The 21,086-nt window shown below is 41.5% G+C and overlaps 1 protein-coding gene across 4 annotated transcripts in view; it reads right to left on the bottom strand.

The window, feature by feature from the left end:
* The window catches only part of LOC121492842 (rho GTPase-activating protein 20-like), a 549,286-nt gene that overhangs the window by 210,861 nt on the left and 317,339 nt on the right, over positions 1 to 21,086 (bottom strand). The gene's annotated exons all lie outside the window — the stretch shown is intronic.

The raw sequence follows: 21,086 nt of genomic DNA, 5'->3' as shown, positions 1-21,086 counted from the left end.
ATCTCTCTCTAGTAAAAGCATCATCTGCACACTAATTTTCTTCTACACATCTATCTTCCCCTCCCTAACTTCTGCCCTCCACAACTATGAGAAAAACAGGTTTTACTGTTTAAGCCACCCAGTCAGTGGTATTTGGTTAGGACAGCCTAACCACACTACTACAGAAGGGGTGCATCCTTCTTTGTGACTTTTCATTCCTGTTTGGTAAAATGTGGAATCAATCGCTGGAGCTCGTGCAGCCTTCTTGAACCAAAAGATTGTAGCTGCGTATTACAGGATGCACTAAGAAGAAGAATGATGGCAACTCCACCATAACAGCCCTGTTTAACCTTTTTTTTTTTTCTCTTTTCCCGTAGATGCTATATTTTATTGTAAGCACACCTGTAAGCCACTGCCAGTATTTTTAAACAAGGGAGTGGTGATATTATAAAAATTCAGTTCAGACATTAACTTTTATAATCAGGAACTAATGGCTTCCCAAGATGATACATTATTCCTTTCTCTAATAAAACCAATTTTTTTTGAGAGAGAGAGCAAGGGGTGGGGGGGGGGAGAGAGAGAGAGAGAGAGACAGAGAGAGAGAGAGAGAGAGAGAATTCTAAGCAGGTACAATGCCCAGCATGGAAGGCTAATGTGGGACTTCATCTCATAACTCTAGATTATGATCTGAGCTGAAACCAAGAGTCAGACACTCAACCAAGTGAGCTACCCAGGCACTCCTAAAAACCAATTGTGTGCATGGCCATTCGATTCAAAGATTGCCTTTCCCAGGCTCTCCTGTAGGTCAGGGGTGGCCATATCATTAACTTCTGGACAATGAGATGGAGTGGAAATTTGGAACAATTTGGTGGGGGGAGAGTAAAGCAGGGATCAGGAGTGATAGTAAAGATAATAGCAGCACTTATTTTGCATTTATAACATGCCAGGAAGCATCTGAAGGCCTTTACATAAACGAGTCAGCAGGACCTGTTTTGAGAGACTACAAATGGTTTGGCATCCCAGCAGAGCAAAGTGGGTGGAGATTAGGGAGTAGGAGAGGCAGAAAATTTAGAGAATAATCTAAATTCTCTTCCTAAATTCAAGAAGATTGAAAAAGGCCTTGTGTTCCATTCTATGAAGTGAAAACTTCAAACCAAGGGTAACAGGAATCCACTGAAGGATTTTAAAGTGGGCTGTAACCTGATCAGATAGCTTTTGAGAAATTTCACTTGGAGAACAGTATGGACAATGGAAAGAGAAGCTCTGTCACAGGTTTATAGTAATTGTCCAGGTGAGAGGTTCTTTTGTAAAGAAATACATGAATTAACACATTAGGAATCTTTTTGACAGGCACACATAGGGCTTTGTGATGAATTAAGTAAAAGGTCTTAGTGAACTATTACCATAATTTCTATTATTGGAAACATACATTTTTTAAATAAATTTATTTTTTATTGGTGTTCAATTTGCCAACATACAGAATAACACCCAGTGGTCATCTCATCAAGTGCCCCCCTCAGTGCCCGTCACCCATTCACCCCTACCCCCCGCCCCCCTCCCCTTCCACCACCCCTAGTTCATTTCCCAGAGTTAGGAGTCTTCATGTTCTGTCTCCCTTTCTCATATTTCCTACACATTTCTTCTCCCTTCCCTTGTATTCCCTTTCACTATTATTCATATTCCCCAAATGAATGAGACCATATAATGCTCGTCCTTTTCCGATTGACTTATTTCACTCAGCATAATACTCTCCAGTTCCATCCACGTCGAAGCAAATGGTGGGTATCTGTCATTTCTAATGGCTGAGTAATATTCCATTGTATACATAAACCACATCTTCTTTATCCATTCATCTTTCGCTGGACACCAAGGCTCCTTCCACAGTTTGGCTATTGTGGACATTGCTGCTAGAAACATCGGGGTGCAGGTGTCCCAGCGTTTCATTGCATCTGTACCTTTGGGGTAAATCCCCAACACTGCAGTTGCTGGGTCGTGGGGCAGGTTGATTTTTAACTCTTTGAGGAACCGAGGAACCTCCACACAGTTTTCCAGAGTGGCTGCACCATTTCACATTCCCACCAACAGTGTAAGAGGGTTCCCTTTTCTCCACATCCTCTCCAACATTTGTGGTTTCCTGCCTTGTGTAACCTTTTTTTTTATGATAGGGAAATAAAATCGTATGTTGTAAGGAGTATTGTTATTTTATACCTCCACCTACTGTTTATGATTTCCTTAACCTAATATTAAGTTCAACCAAATGTAAGTTAACCTACAGATACTTATTTCTTCAACTCTAATAGGGAGATAACATCAAACATGAAAACATTGTCATTTTCTCTGTAATATTTCTATAATATCTGTACTGTCTATTGTCCAGAATTAGGGCCACGGAATCTTGCACATAATTCAACCCAATCAGAGGCTCAAAATAGGAATCTACTCTGTGGGGAGAGAAATTTGTTTACCCAAATTTAGCACCGGAGTTAAGCAGTCATGAGCTCATAGTGCAAATCCTGCTTTATGAGATTTTAACTATTTTAACTATTTTTTTCTTAATTTCTATCCTTTTGAAAATACCATCACCTTTGAGCAGATTTGGTTAGTTATTGAGAAGCAATAAATGGACTTTGAAGATAATGATAATTTTTGAAGTCTATATATTGAATAGGGATGCCGCATGGAGACTTTGATGGGCCCCTATAGGGTCATCATAGCATAGGTCTTTAGGATTGGGCAACCGTGATATTCTATTCTCTCTCTTCATCTCTTCTATGAAAAAGCAATTTCTGATTTATATGATCTTAGAAAAAGTGGAAAGCTTTCTACAGGCCATCAAATTATCATGTGACCTGACCTCCCTCTATGAGTGATGTATGATCTACAAAGATGTGATGTTGGGCATGCTCAGCAACACTGCATCTAGTAGAGTGGTATGCATGAGATCAGGCTCAAGGACATTCTAAATGCATGAGCAACTGGCTCCATTTCTGTGGCTGCTGTTTCTGCTATATTATATGCTCTTTTGTAACTGGTTCCTATGTCACCTGTATTTCTTTCCTGTTTTTAGCTGTAGCTATTGCCAATCTTAAGTTATCAATCACAACTGAATGATAACCGTGGAACGCAAATATACAAAACTTGTGAGAGAATTACAAAGGAAGCAAAAGTCACACGCAGTGATTTATGAAGAACTATGCAATTAAAAAGATGAATAATATAGAAATGCATGCATTTTTCTTTGCATAGAAGTAGTGTTTCAAAATAGTCAATATATCCTTATTGTTCTACTTTTGGCAAAATACTCACAAAAAACAAGTCTCCCCTTCTTATAGAATCCATCTCCCCCTAACCCTGCCCAAAAATTTTCTGGGTCTACATTATTTAGTGAAGACTAAATAATGGGTCATATGGGTCAATTCTCACGTAGAAACAAACACCTACACACACATCCATACCGTAAATGTCCAAAGCAAAACAGAGTTTGAAATACAAAGTATGACAGATTATAACACATGACAAACAAAAGCTGTCTGTCAAAACAAAAGCTATTATTCTATCTTTTCTGTGAAAATATAATATCTGACATTTTTGTTTAAGATGGAATGTCTATAAGCAAAGATAAGCAGTGTGCACCATATTGTGGATGAATTTCCCATCAGCCCAGCACACTGTACCTCCATCCTCCACATTCTGAACAAAAGGTCCATCCATTTCTACTGAGAAATAATCTATATTCTGTACCCTACTTTCCTTTCCAGGCTCAACTTTTTCAGAGTTCCCTTCTCTAGTTGTGAATGTGATCAATATGATAAAGTCATCTGGGACAGAGGAAATGGCTCAGGTATTTCCTTCAAAGCAATCATGACTGGGCGACTAAGATATTTGGCACAGTCCAGGCCTCAAGAACTTTAGGCCAATGCTAGGAAAGGAAGCAATTCAGGTATAGGTTTGATTATAATTTGGGGTCAAAGATGCTGAGATTAGAATCGGAACTAATGTGGAATTGAGGGATGAAGTTAAAAAAAACTGGAAAAAAATAATTTGGAAGTCACATAAATCACTCAAATGTATGAATTGTTATTAAGATGAGTACAAGAACCTCCAATTAAATGGAATAGCTTAAAGACTCCAGTAGTATAGGCTTCCAATGATGTAAGGAGAATGCCTAGGATTATTACTTAGCTTTTCATATCATAATGCTTTCTTCTCATAAAATTAGCCCATTTTATCCAACCATCAACCCTTCAGTTGAATACTATCCCTACTAACCCCACTCCACCAGCAAGGAAATCAAGGCACAGAGAATCCATGTAACTTGCACAGATTACAAACTTAATAAAGCCTTGGAACCTGTATTCAAACCCAAAAATGTCCATTTCATAGTGCGTGCACTTTACCACTCTGCTACTTCATATTTCTCTGCATTTCAGTGATTGAAGTAGTGTAAGGCCAACAAAGATTTTGCTTTTCCTTCTTCTTTCTTTCTTGACATACTTAGGGGCACCTCAGGATGTGACCCTGGGGTCCTGGAATCGAGTCCCACATCGGGTTCCCTTCAGGGAGCCTGTTTCTCCCCCTGCCTGTGTCTCTGCCTCTCTCTGTGTGTCTCTCGTGAATGAATAAAAAAATATGTTTTAAAAAGATGTTCACTTATTTAGAGTGAAAGAAAGAGAGAGAGTGCAGTGGGGAGGGACAGAGGTGGAGGGAGGAAAAAGTCTTAAGCAGACTCTGCAATGAGTGCAGAGCCCTTTGTGCCACTCCACCTCACAAGCCTGAGATCACCACCTGAGCTGAAACCAAGAGTCCAACACTTAACCAACTGCACATCCCAGGCGTCTCAGCTTTTGCTTTTTTATCAGTCATTACAAGGTTGATGAAAGTGTCCTGGAGGATGAAAAAAAGTAATAAAAGCTAGAAAATAGAGAACTTAGGGTCAAAAATGGAAGATGGATGGGATAGAAGGCCTCCCCAAAATCAGAGATAGCAAAGAGTTTAAAAGATGTGTAATTGACCCTGATTCTTTTTTTTAAGATTTATTCATGTATTCATGAGAGACACGAAGAGAGAGAGAGAGAGAGAGAGAGAGAGAGAGAGAGAGACAGGCAGAGGGAGGAGCTGGCTCCATGCAAGGAGCCCAACGTGGGACTCGATCCCAGGTCTCCAGGATCACACGCTGGGCCGAAGGCAGGTGCCAAACTGCTGAGCCGCCCAGGGATCCCCAACCCTGATTCTTAATACAAAACCTTCATGACATAATATAGACCTGGCCTGGTACAGATCTGGGTCAAAGTTATATATGTATGTATATATATTCAGGTACTTCACTATCATAGACATTTAACAATTCTTTAAAAAATTATTTATGTGATAAAATGCACATAATATAAACCTAAAAGCTCTTTTAACTCATTTTTCTCACTTGTGAAATGAGAACACAATTACCTACCTTGCTTAATTAAAATGTATGGTAAATTCAGTGATTTCAATAAGTGATCATTTTCCTTTTCTACTTTTCAGGAAAGTTACAATTGAAATCACTCTATAAACAAATCTAATTAGAAAGCTACCTCAGCATGAATTTACATTTTCATTAACACTCAAGGAAGAGCTAATGCATGCAGGCTTCAAGAGGGAAAGACATAAAGAAGCACAAATCTTTCTACATTTCACTGCTGTAAAGTACAGGGTTGGTAGCTGAGGAACTTTTTACTTGAATGTCAATTTAGACTTCAAAGAAGCAGACGTAATAATCACTTTAATTCAGGCAGTCATAGGAGGTCATTGACTCAAACCCTCAATTTATACAAATGAGGCCACTGAGGCCCAACAAGCTTGAAAGAATTGCCTAGTGTCTCACAGCTAGTTAGTGATAGAGGGAAGATTTGAATAGCAATCTCTAGGATGTATGTGATGTGGGTTTTTTTTCCTTAAATGCTAAGAGTATACACCAGATGATAGCCTCTTTGAAATAAAAGCTATAACAAAATAAGTATAGGGCTAGCAAATAAATACATTCCACACATCGAAATGGAACAAAACAAAAGCCAAACATCTTCACAATGTGAAAATATTCTGAGTGGGGAATTAGCTACATAATCTCCATGGATACTCATTTGCTCCATGATGCCACGTAATTAAGGTCATTTTTATTCACAAATGTCCTTTTTGTGACTCAGTCTTTGTACAGATACATAACAATAACAGTTATTCCCAAGAATATTAACCAAATAGGCAGATAAGCAAAGACAATCTGCTTTCACACATTTACTTACGAGAGAGAGAGAGAGAGAGAGAGAGAGAGAGAGAATTTTTAATTTTACTGAACTACTTACAATTCCAAAAAGGTGTCATGTGTTTCTTACCTGAGTCCTTGGTACTATTGTTTCCATTGCTGCTTGCCTTTGTTGGAATGAGTGGTCAACAATGCCCTTGATCCACAGATATTTAAAATATCCACAGATATTTAAAAGTTCCTGCCTTTATATAGTTTTCCTCACTTCTAACACCCAAATAACACCTGTAGTTCAGAAGCCTTATCAGTTCATCTCCCTTCACTCTCCCCGTGACTCCTAGCTAGAGCAATGTGTAGAACCTAGTACACGCAAAACTCTTTTCTCATTGAAAAGTACTTTATATAAGCTGAGAAAAAGGCTATCCATAAAATAATTTTTAGTGTAAAATCGGGATATGGTGTTTTTTTTCATTGGTAGGTAATTTGGTTGTAGTTTAATTGATACAAAAATCTATCATGAACTATAAACTAATATAAAGGAATGAGACTAAGAATATACATGTGATTAGATTCGAATAGAAATGCCAAAAGAGGGATGCCTGGTTGGCTCAGTCGGTGGAGTGTGTGACCCTTCATCTCAGGATTGTGAGTTCGAGCCCCAGGTTGGATGTAGAGATTACTTAAAAAAATCTTAAAACAAAACAAAACAACTCAAAAGAAACTGATGCACTAATTTGTGTAAATGTGCAGTTTGTTACATACACATATACAAATATATACAATACATATGAATATGTATGTGCAAGAAGGTGTATACATTTCTAATTACATGAAAATGAAATTTTAACTTTTTTCGTCGTAATGCACATGTATGTTTCATACACAATGCTTCATATATCTAGAAAATATTTGTAGCTACGTAAGTTATCTGCAACTGACCAAATCTAGAAGGAAAGAAGAATCTCTTTCGAGGAATTAAAATAGACATTACGAGGCCTATACACTAAAGTCATGCACTTCACTGAAGGAAGAGTTTTATATTAAGAGTCTTCATCCCGTCAAGTGCCCCCCTCAGTGCCCATCACCCATTCACGGGATGAGCACTGGGTGTTACTCTGTATGTTGGCAAATTGAACACCAATAAAAAATAAATTTATTATAAAAAGTCTTCAGGTGAATCCTGCTCGACCTGCTTTTAGAAATAACTCTAAAACATATGGGCATTTATTTTCTCTTCCCATGGAAGATTAGAGTGGAGGCGATTACACTCTTAACGGCAAGAAGTGAAAGGAACTATGGCAGATGAAATAGAAGCTTAATGCAAGAGAAAGAAACGCAGAGGCAGAGACAGAGGAAGGGAAAGAGAACTGAGGAATAGAAAGAAGGAAGAAAAAAAAGAGAAAAAAAAGAAAAAAAAGAAAAAAGAAAAAAAAGAGAAAAAAGAGAAAAAAAAAGAAAGAAGGAAGAAAATGGAAAAGGAAGGTGGAAAGGAAGGAAGGGAGGAAGGAAAGAGGGATGGAAGGAAAACAGAAACATCTAAGGAATTAACAGAGTAAGACCTTAAATGAAATGAGTAAAGCAGTTTGGGCCACATAGACAGTGGCCAGAAATGCTGCTCAGGGGAGGAGAAACTTGCTCCTGACCTCCTCAGTTCAGTACCTGGGGGCCTGTGAACAAAACTGACAACAGACAAAATAACAGGAGTAAAGGCATCCACGTTTATAAAATTTTAATTTTACATGTAAAGGGACCTCACGACAAGAACTAAATACCCAGAGATGTGGTGAGATTTGAGAGCAGATAGAGCATTTTAAAAAGGGAAAGGAGCAGGGAGAAAGGCCACTGAAGGGAGAGTAAATGAATTTTTGGAAAGACAAGTGAGTCCTTAGGGGAACAGATGGAAGACATGATGGGTTGTGCCCATGTCTGTCTGAGTGTAGTGCCTACCTTTCTGCGGCCTTGTGATGAATCGGTCTTCCCTGGGGGGTGAGACTTTGGGGGAGAGGATTTAAGACAATTGAGGTTTCCTAGGGGGAGGATCTATCTTTAGATGGATAAGGGGACTTCAGAGAAAGCTCTCCCTGTACTGTGGATTCACAGCTATCTTCAGCCCAGAATAGTCCTTACTTCACCGTGGCACATTTTGGAGCCCTTCACGTGGCAGCTCAATGATTCCTGTGAACATCACCATTTGGTGTAGTATATATAATAAAGTGCATGATGAGCTTATGTCAAGGAGTCAAGAAAGACCTTTTATTATCGTGTTCTGCTCAGGAAGGTGAGGTATATTGTTATAAATTTTAAAAAGTAAATTTTGAACCCAAAAGTGATTAGCAAATCAAATTAGCAGTGGTTAGCAAATGCGCATGTGTGTACTCACCTAACATGGTACTTATTGCTTACTTGTGTATGAGTGACAGTTGAGTATTTAGTATACTTGCAGTCCTATCATGATAGGCTTTCTATGACCCATAAAAGCTCTCGAACATTGCATACTTAACTATAGATCCATCTACAATAGAAGAAACAAAAGGCCATGTATAATTAAGAGTAGACGAGTCCATAAATCCAAACATTGCCTGGGTGACTGAATAAAGCAAGCTAATTTCCATACGTGACAGGTCAAACTCGCAATCCATCATCCTTCTTGGCGGTGAAATGGAAACCAAAGCCGATGAAATAGCTTGTTTTCTTGTTTACAAGGGTTTTCCAGACTTCAGAGCTGATTAAAAACCAGAAGCATCTTTGAGAACAAGCAGATGCTTACTTCTACTTGAAATCGGCTGCTTTTCTTATTTTTACACCCATCTTTCCTTTGCCTTTTAACTAAACGATGCCCTGAAATATTAGCGCAGACCCAGAGATTATAAAACCATGCAGAGTAGCAAGTAAGAATGAAAAGATGTAGTTCAGGATTAAAGACTGATAGAATTCTAACAGGTGTATTATTTAGAAAACACACACCCCCGCAGGCGTGACCCCGACGCCCCCACCCCGCACCCAGCCCCGCGCCCCCAATGGAAGTGGGAAGGGGGGGATGCTCAGCGAACTACCTTGTTTGGTCTCCAAAGGGCAACACAGCGAACACAGGACGTTGGAGGCGCAGCCCCCTCGGCCTCTGCAGGCCCTGGGCTCCGGGGCGCCAGGAGCGAAGACGAGCCCAGGCGAGGCGGCCCCTGAAGCCTGCTCGCTGGCTCACCGACCCCGCCGCCCGCGCCGCCCCGCCCTGCGCCGCCCCAGCCCCAATCCCTCCGGGCACAGTGGCGAGCGTTTCCCGCGCGCGCAGCGCTCCCCGGGGGCCTCCTCCCCGCCCTCCGCCGCCGCCTCCCCAGCGCTGGGCTCCGACGGGGAGGAGCAGGCCTGGGGGCTCACTAGGCCGCGCGGGACCCGCCAGCCCCACGCTGACCTCCGCCGCCGCCGCCCTCCCCAGCGCCTCCGTGTGCGCCGCGGAGCCCTGGGCGCAGCCGCAGAGAGTGGAAGGAAGCGCGGAGCCCGGGAGGGACTGCGGGGGCCAGAGGCGACCCCACTCACCCGGGAGGACGCCCACCTGCGGCTGCCTCGGGCTCCTCGCGCTCTCCCCCGCCGGCTTCCCCGCCCCGCGGAGGGCCGAGGAGGAGCCCGGGGCTGACCGGAGCTGCTGCGACCAGGCTGGAAATGGTGCTCCTGGAGGAGCTGCAGGGAAGGGCTCCAACACGGATGGGGGTCGCTAAGATTTAGGGGGCCCCGGAGGCTAGAGGGGGGCCCGGGGAAGGCCTCTGAGCGGGGGTGTCTGAACAATCTTGCCCTCGGGGATCGCCAGGGCAGGGGGGGTGGGGGGCGGGGCGAGGGAGGGGGTCCAGCCTGTGCACTGTTGCATCTAACTTTGTGACAAGTTGCATCGAACCCCAGGCTTGGGCATCTCGGCTGTACAGGCCATAGAGTTGAGGTCTCTATGCCCCAGCGGGACCAAAGACCTCCTTGGAAAGCAAAGGGCCTGGGAACAGAGCTTGTTTTTTTTTTTTTTTAAACATTTGATTTATTTATTAATAGAGACACACAGAGTGATAGAGGTAGAAACAGAGGCAGAGGGAGAAGCAGGCTCCATGCACTGGGAGCCCGACGTGGGATTCGATCCCGGGTCTCCAGGATCGCGCCCTGGGCCAAAGGCAGGCGCTAAACCGCTGGCCACCCAGGGATCCTGCAAGGGTGCACATTAAAGTTCTTTCCAAGGAGCGCTATATGGCATTGTGACCAAATATGTCAGAAATTATATCTTTCCTTGCAATATCAAGAAAATTGTATATTTTTTAAGATTTAGGGATAAAAGAGATGGACAGACATGAAAGGCAAACATGGCTTCTTACTATACTTTGCTATAGCCTAAAGGACTCAGAGGACCTTTCTTTCTAGACTGACATAGAAGGGTGATTGTAGAGCGTGTGAGCTGATAATCTTAGGACAAAACCCCAAGGAATCCTCAGCTTCAAATGGTTCTTGATACAAAGGAAGGAGTCCAGGCAGAGAACTACTTCTTTAAATGAGTCCCTTTTACAACTATAATTCTCAAACTTTTTGAATTGGAGGAACCTTTCTAACATAAATTTCAGCCCATCTTTCCTGCCCACACACACACAGAAACACATGATAGTTGTATTTTTAATGTCTTTTATAGGAGAAAATAAATAAGCGAAGGTAATAAAATTTCAGTGACATTTGTAAATAAAGTGTATTGAAATAATCACCAGTAGTATTTATAAACATTTGAAAAATATCAATATATGAGTGTGTGAATGTGTGTGTAAAACATTATTTATTCCATCCAAGCCAGTGAATAATACACATTTGGGTTTTTGAAAACTTGTGATAACTATAAAACCCTTATGCTTTTGCCATAATCTCCATACACTGGCTCAGAACCTTTCATAGTATCCATGGGGCACTGTAGGATGCCTACCTAGACAGTACCTGCTAAGAAGAAATTTAGGAATTAGAGGGGTGTTGTTAATCGGTGATGCACAGACCTTGTTTCTCATTGCCTTTTGTTCCTGGAAACTTCTATCATTCTCTTAGGAAGTCATCCAGATACTTGGTCTTGTCTTCGGTTGTTCTCTGCCAGACACTTAGCTGTCACTGCAGCTGCCATGGTGATTGACTTCTTCACAAGATCTTGTTTTATAGATAGATTGTAGGGAGAAAACCTTCCCTTTTTCCTTTTCATATACATCATATTGATATATCCTTATATGTTTTTAAAATACAAGTTTAAGTAAAACATTTGGATATAATAAAAGTCCCAGCAACTCCAAGAAATTTCTGATTTAAATACCTACAACTACATTTTCGAGTTTTTTTTTTTAAACTGGGCAATGTTTGCAGAAATAATAGGCACCCAAGGTCATGTGATATGTGAAAAGAGATTTTGTTGATTTAGACTAGATGAAAAAAGCAGTAAACATCCTATTTTTTGGACTGCCAAGAAAATGCAGTGTTTTTCTGTTACTTTGAACAGTCATTTAAAATACAGAGGTCCTATACAAAACACATACCCATGCTGGATATAATAAAGCAAATAGCAAATATCTGAACTTATGGGGAGAAAAGTAACAATAATCCCCAGAATCCAACAAAGCAAACTGAAGCCGAAGGCCAGAGTGATAAGGTTAAGTTGAGAATGAGAACACCTTCAGGGTGTTTGCCAGTATCCATAAATTCAAGGTTTGGTTTTCAGTGGTGATGGAAAGGGAGGCAAGCTCTGGATTTAGGTTATAGGACAAGATGGAACCACATCCCACCACAGTGCTGGGGCCCTAGAAAAGTGATACTCAAAATTAAATCAGGGACTGGAAATAATCTACCTTTGGCAGACGAAGATGCTTAGGACATTGGACTGTCTCAGAGTAATTGCTGGCTAGAGAGAAAGAGTTCTCCTTCGAGTTTGTAACCACAGTCTTTCCCTCAAGTGTGTTTAGAGTTCAGACCTAAAATACTTCCCTGACCAGAAAACCCTAAAGCAAGAAATAAACTTAAAATGGCCTTTGATTGATAGCATCCCAGAATGCCTGGCAGAAGCAAACACAAATGCTGTCTGGAGGGACATACCCTCAACCTAAGGGTCACGGGATTTTAACAGATAAAGACCACCAAACATGAGCCCATAACTCCAAAGAAACAAGAGCCATGAGCAGGAGACAGGAGAAAGCACAAATAACAGCATTAGATTTCAAAAAAAACTTAAGATAATGATTTATCAGATAAGGTAAATTATATAAATATCTAGAGTATTTTTTAATAAATTAATTTTTATTTGTGTTCAATTTACCAACATACAGAATAACACCCAGTGCTCATCCTGTCAAGTGTCCCCCTCAGTGCCTGTCACCCACTCACCCCAACCCCCCACCCTCCTCCCCTTCCACCACCCCTAGTTCGTTTCCCAGAGTTAGGAGTATGTAAGTTCTGTCTCCCTTTCTGATATTTCCCACACATTTCTTCTCCCTTCCCTTATATTCCCTTTCACTATTATTTATATTCCCCAAATGAATGAGAACATACACTGTTTGTCCGTCTCTGAGTGACTTACTTCACTCAGCATAATACCCTCCGGTTCCATCCACGTTGAAGCAAATGGTGGGTATTTGTCGTTTCTAGTGGCTGAGTAATATTCCATTGTATACATAGACCACATCTTCTTTATCCTTTCATCTTTCGATGGACACCGAGGCTCCTTCCACAGTTTGGCTATTGGGGACATTGCTGCTAGAAACATTGGGGTGCAGGTGTCCCGGCGTTTCATTGCATCTGAATCTTTGGGGTAAATACCCAACAGTGCAACTTCTGTCTCAATAGTAACTCTGAACGTGAATGGACTTAATGACCCCATCGAAAGGCGCAGGGTTTCAGACTGGATAAAAAAGCAGGACCCATCTATTTCTGTCTACAAGAGACTCATTTTAGACAGAAGGACACCTACAACCTGGAAATAAAAGGTTGGAGAACCATTTACCATTCAAATCGGCCTCTAAAAGAAAGCAGGAGTATTTTTTAAATAGACCTAAGCACCATGAGGAAAAAATAAGATTTTATCAAAAACTAAGCATAATTGAAAAGAACCAAATAAAAACTTACAAAAGCTTAAAATATTAATGGAAATTAAAAACTGAAATGGTCCTATTAACAGGTTCCTACTGAAGATAATTGATAGCTGATTCTAAAGAACTTGCAAATGGTGCAATACAGAGAGATGGAAATGGCTAAGAGATGTGAAAAATAGTCTGTTATATACATCTAATTGGATTTGTACACTTTCACTTAATAACAAATGAAAAATAAAGTCATCTTCAATCAAATATAAAAGAAGAATTTACCATCATCAGATCCTCTGAAGGTCAGAAAGCATGAAAAGTCAAGTAATCATTAAGAATGTATAAAACTAAACCACACTGATGTGTTAAATAATAATGATTCCATATCAGGCTTTAAAAGTCAAGACACAAATAAAAGACTTACACATAACATGTGAGACAGGAGATTCTGCAGGACTCGTTATTCAGTAGGAGGGAAAACATACAGATAAACTTTCGATTGTGTTCATTGTACGTGATAGAACTGTTAAGGATAACCACTAAGGGGATAGAAATAGTATTCATACCTTCTATGATGACACGAGGGGAAAATCATTAAATCAAAACATGTAAGAAAATATAGGGAGGGAAATGAGAAGCAAGATAAAAAGCAATGCCCAAAATAAAATGATGAAATATATTCACATATGTTTTTAAGTGTATATATTAAATATATAATTAGTAACAACAAATGTTAATAGATAAATATACTAGTATATCATAATGGTCGTTAAACTATAAAAAATAGCAATGAATATCAAGAATCAGAACTTGTCTTTTAAAAAGGTGATATAAGGGAAGGTTAAGAAAATCCAGTTGGGGTACTTTTTATGGGGATACTCCTCATACCTAAGAATAGACTGTTTAAAAGTACAAAGATGAATATACCAGGCAAATGCTTATTTTATTTATTTTTTCTTCCTTCTTTTAAACTAAGGTATAATTGGCATATAACATTATATACATTTAAAGTGGAAGGTATTTATTTGATACATTTATATATTGCAATATGATTACCACCATAGTGTTATCTAAATCTCCATCATGTTATATAATTTCCTTTATGACTGTGTGTATGTGCACGTGTATGTTGAGAACATTTAAGATCTCGTCTCGTAGCACCTGTGAAATAATACTACAGTGTTGTTCGCTAGAAATCACAGTGCTGTGCATTAGCTCTCCAGAGGATGCTTGTCTTCTGCCATTTATTCAACATCCCCCTTATTTCCCCACCCCTGACATATTTTAAAAAGCTTTTATAGCTATATGAAGACTTAATTAATTTCAAAATAAAAAAAATTCTCACAGATAAAGATCACTTCGAATTGATAAGAGGTCCTATTTTCTAGGAACATAATACTTTTAAACTTATGTACACTCATCATGTCCCTCCTAAGTCTCAGAATTGGTAAAATACAGTGATAGAATTATAAGAACGTACTGGATGTTGCAGTGTAGAAGGGCTTATCTACTTGGTAGAGTTTGGCCATTCCTAGAAGAGTGGAAGTTGCAATCCCCCTTCTAGATACACATACCATGGAAATTACACTTACCTGCATTCAAGTAGACAGTGTACAAAAAAGCCAAAGCAACATTATTTGTAAGAGTGAAAAATTGGAAAAAATATGAACTACCCATCACTAGATACTATATATATATAAGCAAATTGGGGTATAGCCACTGAATGTAATATGATATGGTATTAACAATGAATGAGTATGAACTACATGTGTTCACAAAATGAAATTGAGGACTAGAAGCTCATAAAGATAATGCTGAGCAAAAATACATCAATTTCAAGAGAACTCACAAAGTTTGCATACAGTATGATACTATTTAAGTAAGTGTAAAAAGCGATATAGTACTATGTCTTACTTAGAGATCCTTCCATACATGGGCAGTAAAAATATAGAGAAAAGCCAGGGAATGATAAGCTCCATACCCAGCACTAGTAGTCACCTCTGGGGAAGTGTACAGACAAGGTGCTGAGGTACTGCAGTTAGGGAGCGGGGTGGGGGTGCGTTGAGAGTCACAGCTGCACTGGGCATGTTTGATTCCTTAAGAGCTAGTTGGTAGGCACACACATGTCAGTTTGGTTTTGTAGATCTGGACATTTTTGTAATACTCTTAAATACTAAGGAGAAAATATGCATGGAATTTATCTACAGAACAGGAAATTAAATACTATCTCAATCTAAAAAACTATAATATTTTTGAAGATGTATCTGGAAAAAATTTCACTGCAAGTTTACTTCAAACAAATAGTTTATTTTTCCTCAAATCTATTTTATTTATGCACTGTTTAGTGATGGCCAGCTGGGTTTGTTTGTTTGTTTTGAGGAGGTGTTTTAATGGAATAATTTTAATTTATTTTGCAATTCTTTCCGAGTAAAATGGATGGTAATGTAAGTTCCTAGTATCAAAGGTGGCTAGGGAATGTGGACCGTTTTTTCTTCCTGTAGGAATTTTTTCTTTTTCCTTAAGAGTCTGTGACAATTTGTAAATATGCTTCATTTAAGAAAGTTGTTTAGATTTTAGAAAAGAACACTCTACATAAGAAAGGAAGATTGGGCAATAGAGATGAAAATACTTAAACCACAGTTGAGCTGTATTGCTTTTTATACTTATCCCCAATATCTGATAGAAATTTTTTCCTGAAGTTTTCATTCTCTGAGATAGTAAGCAGTTTGCACCATCTAGATCAGCGTTCCCAAACTCTCTTGGTCCATGATGCCCTTCCTTAGTGTCAGTAAATTTTTGTGGCCCACCAAGACCAAAAGAAGACCTAGAGTTCAGTTCTTTTAGTAGTTAGATCATGTCAGACATTCACAACCTAGCTTTGCAAAGGTATGACTTAGTTAAAAGAACTGCAAGGGTGCCTGGTTAGGTGCCCAACGGGTTAGGTGTCTGCCTTTGGCTCAGTCACTATCCCAGGGTTTTGAGATGGAGCCCCAAATCAGGCTCCTGCTCTGCGGGCAGCCTGCTTTTCCCTCTCCCTCTGCTTGTCCTCCTGCTTATACTCTCCCATTCTCTTGCTCTCTCTCTGTCTCGGTCTCTCTCAAATCAACCAATAAAAATAAAATAAAAAATAAGAGAACTACAGTACATGCTGGAACTATGAACTATCATGAGCAAGTAGTTCAGTTTGTCAGGCAGACACTGAGTGTTGCTGTTTCTCCTGAAAAATTAAAATAAAATAACTCATGGCACAGCTCTGGATTTGCTGCAGCACCCTACAGAAGCTCGGGAAAATATCCCCACGCGTATACCTTAGTGAGGAGGGCTCTGAGTTCACCCAGATTCATGGCGATCTCTTTTCGTTGACTGCAGAAGCCATGCAAGTGCTCCAAGTACAGCAAAGCCTTCAGCCAGAAGCAAGGCCTAGATGAGCACAAGAGGACGCATACCGGAGAAAACCCTTTGCAGTGTCATGGGAGTTTGGTTTCTCTTTTCTCTCCCCAGTGCCCTCCAGTAACAGATGTGTGTGTAGCGGGTGTGTCTGGGTCTGTGCAACTATGTGTATGTGTATGATTGTGTGTGTGTTTTGCAGTGCTGGTCATTCTATTCATGCCTTGTGCTGCTTATATCTTTTGATTGTGTAATCCATGTAACCACTTTGTAGTAATTCTGTTCATCCTAGTTTACTGCAGCAAATAAACGGATTTTTTTTAGGGCTTGCTTGCAACCTTTTTTAAATGTAATTGTGATGTTCTCACAAGGTGTAAGTGCGTGATGACTCAAGGCAGCTTTCATGTGTCCACCCAGATCTTTGACAGGTTAATGACAGCTAAACCAGAGATGTAACTGATCAGAGCTGTTATTTATTTTGTTATAGCCTAACCATGAATTTCTAAAGCATAAACTCCTTTGTTTAAAACATATTGCTAATTGTTTAGATTTTCTGCTTGTGACATTTGAATCGAAATGAAATTATCAACATAGTTTACACTATTTATGAAAGGAAAAATACAAGCACTGTCAGTAAAATCAATCTGAGTGTTAATTAAGGAAAGAATTGGTTTCTCGATGAACAGTGTCACAATTCTGTGTAAGATGGACAGTGGACAGAAGACTGACACCACTTTAGGGAAAACATTTGGACACTTATTTCTAGCACAAAAATAGCAAAAAGAGTATTAATGTAGTCAGCAGAAGAAGAAACATTAACGTTGTAGTGTGTGAAATTGCACAGTAGAGAATTCTCCTTAAAATGTGGAGGGAGGGGCAGCCCCGGGGCGCAGCGGTTTAGCGCCTCCTGCAGCTGGGGTGTGATCCTGCAGACCCAGGATCGGCCCGCGTCGGGCTCCCTGCATGGAGCCTGCTTCTCCCTCTGCCTGTGTCCCTCCCTCCCTCTCTAGGGCTCATGAATTCAAGAGCTCCCCGGGCGCACCCTGCTCCCGCGGCCCCGGGGCGAGCCCCGCTGCGCCAAGCCAAGGCCGCGCCGCCTTCACCAGGAGCAGCTGGTGGCCCCGGAGAGCGAGCTCAGCCCCGCGCTCCCTGTGGGCGTGCGAGCGCCTGAACCTCCCACTGTAGCTCGGCTTCACGGAGACGCAGGCCCTGATCTGGTTCCAGAAGCGGAGGACCCAGGGGAAGAAGCAGAAGCCCGGCGCCCACGGGGCGGCTCAGGCGGGGAGCGGCCGGGGGCAGCCCGGGAGCGCCCTGCTGGCTGCGTGGCCCCTGCAGACTTCCCCTCCTCGGAGGCCCACGTCCTCCTGCCGCCGAGGCCGAGGCCGCAGCCGCGGGGGGCCCCTCTGCATCCTTCCTGGGGCCCTCCTACCTGACCCCTTTCCAAGCCTATGAACCGGCGCCTGTCGGGGTCCACCGGCTTGAACTCACGAGTGACTGGCGGGGTCGGCGGCTCCCGGTTCCACCCAGGGGCGCCCACGCGCAGGGCAGCCCCCTCGGGGTGAGCGGCCTCTGCGCCCCCTTCCCTCCGGGCTGTCGCGGGGCGCCAGCAGGGGGCACGGCCGCCTGCCCACTCTGGCCTTTCCCCCCTGGCTCCCCCCCTAATGCACGCGGGCCACAGAGGGGGTCAAGCAGGGGCCGGCACCCCGGCTGTCCTCCGTGCTTCCCGCTTCCGCACCTGGCTCTCCTCCCTCCTCAGGCTCCATTCAGCTCTGGGGTCTGGGTGTCCCAGCGGGGCTGCTGTGGCTGCTGCGGGGGGAGATTCCGGGGAGCCAGGACTTCCTCCTGCCGCCCTTCGCTCACCCTAGGATGGAATCTTCTTCCAACATTCTAGCTCTCTCGGAGGGTAAGCAGCCTCCCCCCTGCCCAAGCGGATCATTTCCCTTTCCATACTGGATGTTTGGCCCAAACCCAGCGATTCCCCCCAGACACTGAACGAGCTGGGTCCAGGAGCACGCACGGCCCCTGTGAAATGGACTATTTTTAAGTGCACAAAACTGCACACTTTTAGGTCTTCATTTAAGATTGGGACTTGAGCGCAATTCTTGATCCAAACAGATTCCCCACAGGCTGTTCCTGAGACAATAGGTATTTTACTTTTCTGAGAAGACCAGAAGCTTCTGCTAGGAAATGTTCATAAGTTCCTGGCTAGAGTTACCTGCTCACACACATGCGGTTCCACTGTCCCGCAGATTTTGAGAGCAGCTTTGACCAACCAGGCCATGGCCTCAGTTGCTTAAAGATGTTAATGAACGGACTAGTGGTTCAACCAAAATCTTGAAGTCTATGCCTCGGGCTGCCTGTTTTGCTTTGCAGTATTTGATTTGCAGTATTTGATACTTTTCATACATCTGTCCTGGCGTTGCCTCGGCTCCCAAATGGCGAACCGTGCTGAGAGAGCACAGCTCTCCTGCTGCACACGAAAGTCATGAATCGGACTGTTTCTTAAAGGCACAAACTCAACATTTTTAGAGCTTCATCTAGAGCAATCCTTGTTCCAAACAGACTCTAGGATGCCATGACATACAAAAGATTCTCAAGGATGTGAAAGAAGTAGTTCTTGGGCTGCAGGAGGGCCTTGGAAGCAAAAACATTTCCATCTTGGATCCAACAATGGGAATTTAATGCATGGCCCTTCGTTGAAACTGCTCCTTTTATTATGTCCCTGAAAAAACTAGCTGTTTTATAAAATTCTCATGCCAGATCTGTTTGGAATACTGCCCTTAGTTTTCTATGTATTATGTTTGGAGCTCACATCTCAGAAACCCCAATGTGCCAAACCAGGTCACGTCTATCTCATTCTCACCTTTGCTATTTGAGGCCCACTGACACCTACACAGATATCATACTGCTTGCTCTTTATTGATAGCCTGTGCCATTAACAATTAAATTTAATGATCAAAGGTTTCTCATAAAGCAAACCCAGTTTGGTGTCATGAACATATGATGATATTATAATTTCAAAATGTCTAGTTCTGGTATAATCAGGAATGATAGAAGATTCCCCCCCCTCCTTCTGATAAATTAAATGATGACTTCCTATTCACAGCACTCTTACAAGATTTCAGAATGGGTATCATGTAATTACATATCCTGTACTAATTACTCCTTTCCTTCTATGTTAAAGAATAGTGTCCCTAAACAACACATTGTAACTTTCTAGAAGACAGTTGATACCAGATGAGATTAAAAATGCAGTTACTATAGATGAGAACGTTTTATTCACTTTTCCTATTGAGAAGCACTCCCTCAATAACTGCTCATTGGATTTTGAAAAGCAACAACCCATGTGTCATGAACAGGAAGTTCAGGTGCACAGAGGCAAGATCTGTAACCAGAAACTGAATTTCTGTAAGATGTGGGAAACATTCCATCTCTCTCAGGTACCAGAGTCACAGAAGATGCCAGTTGAACAGAAACGGACTAGGGAGGGAGGTGTGAGGCTTATCTGTCTGTGGACTAGCGTGGAGTGCTGTCATTCCTCACTTTTCTTGTTTCTACAAATTGTAGCAGAGTAATGCTCCAAGTATGTGACTTTGGACTTCTGCTTTGAAAGGCCCAGTGGCTTTCCAACCAAATCCTTAGACTCCATCTATTGATGTGTTTGTCTAATAAATCCTTTTTTGTAATTAAAAAAAATAAAATGTAGAGGGAAACTCCGTACTTAGTTCCATTGGCATATCCCAACAGAAGAGGTATGGGGTAAGCAATCCACGTACACAGGATGTTTTCCTTGTCCTTCCATGAAACTTTGGTGGTAAGGATAAGGCAACAATGTACTCCCAGTGAGCCTACTGATAAAAATACCTATATGAGCAGTGAACTTCTTTAAGGCAAGAAGTACTTGTGGAGAAAGAAATGTACACATGTAGAGCTCAATCCTGAACTGGACGTAGAGCGAGCCCCAGCTTAATAATTTGTTGGTTTAATTCATTGGTGCTTTTATTGGAAACATTTTTTTTATTATAGACAGAACCTGTTTAGATCACTTAATTGTACAGCTACACAAATAACTGACGGGAGATAGAAAATAATACGAACTTTGTATGGACACCTTCCTACCATCACATTTGACTCAACTTTCATTTACGCTAAATATTTTTGTTGACTACTTCCTAAGCTAAAGTGGACCATAATGTTATTAAAAAAAAACAAAACAAAACTAAACTAAAACTAAAACAAAAATAACTGAAAAAACCTCTAATGTTACAGGCATGATTTTTTCTTTCCTTTTTAAGATTTTATTTATTTATTTATGAGAGACAGAGAGAGAAACAGAGACACAGGCAGAGGGAGAAGCAGGCTCCATGCAGGGAGCCTGAAGTGGGACTTGATCCTGGGACCCCAGGATCATGCCCTGGGCTGATGGT

This window comes from Vulpes lagopus, chromosome 6, assembly GCF_018345385.1.
Source record: "Vulpes lagopus strain Blue_001 chromosome 6, ASM1834538v1, whole genome shotgun sequence".
NCBI classification, from domain to species: domain Eukaryota; kingdom Metazoa; phylum Chordata; class Mammalia; order Carnivora; family Canidae; genus Vulpes; species Vulpes lagopus.
Note: the sequence above shows the minus strand (reverse complement) of the source record. Positions and strands in the feature narration are given on the sequence as shown.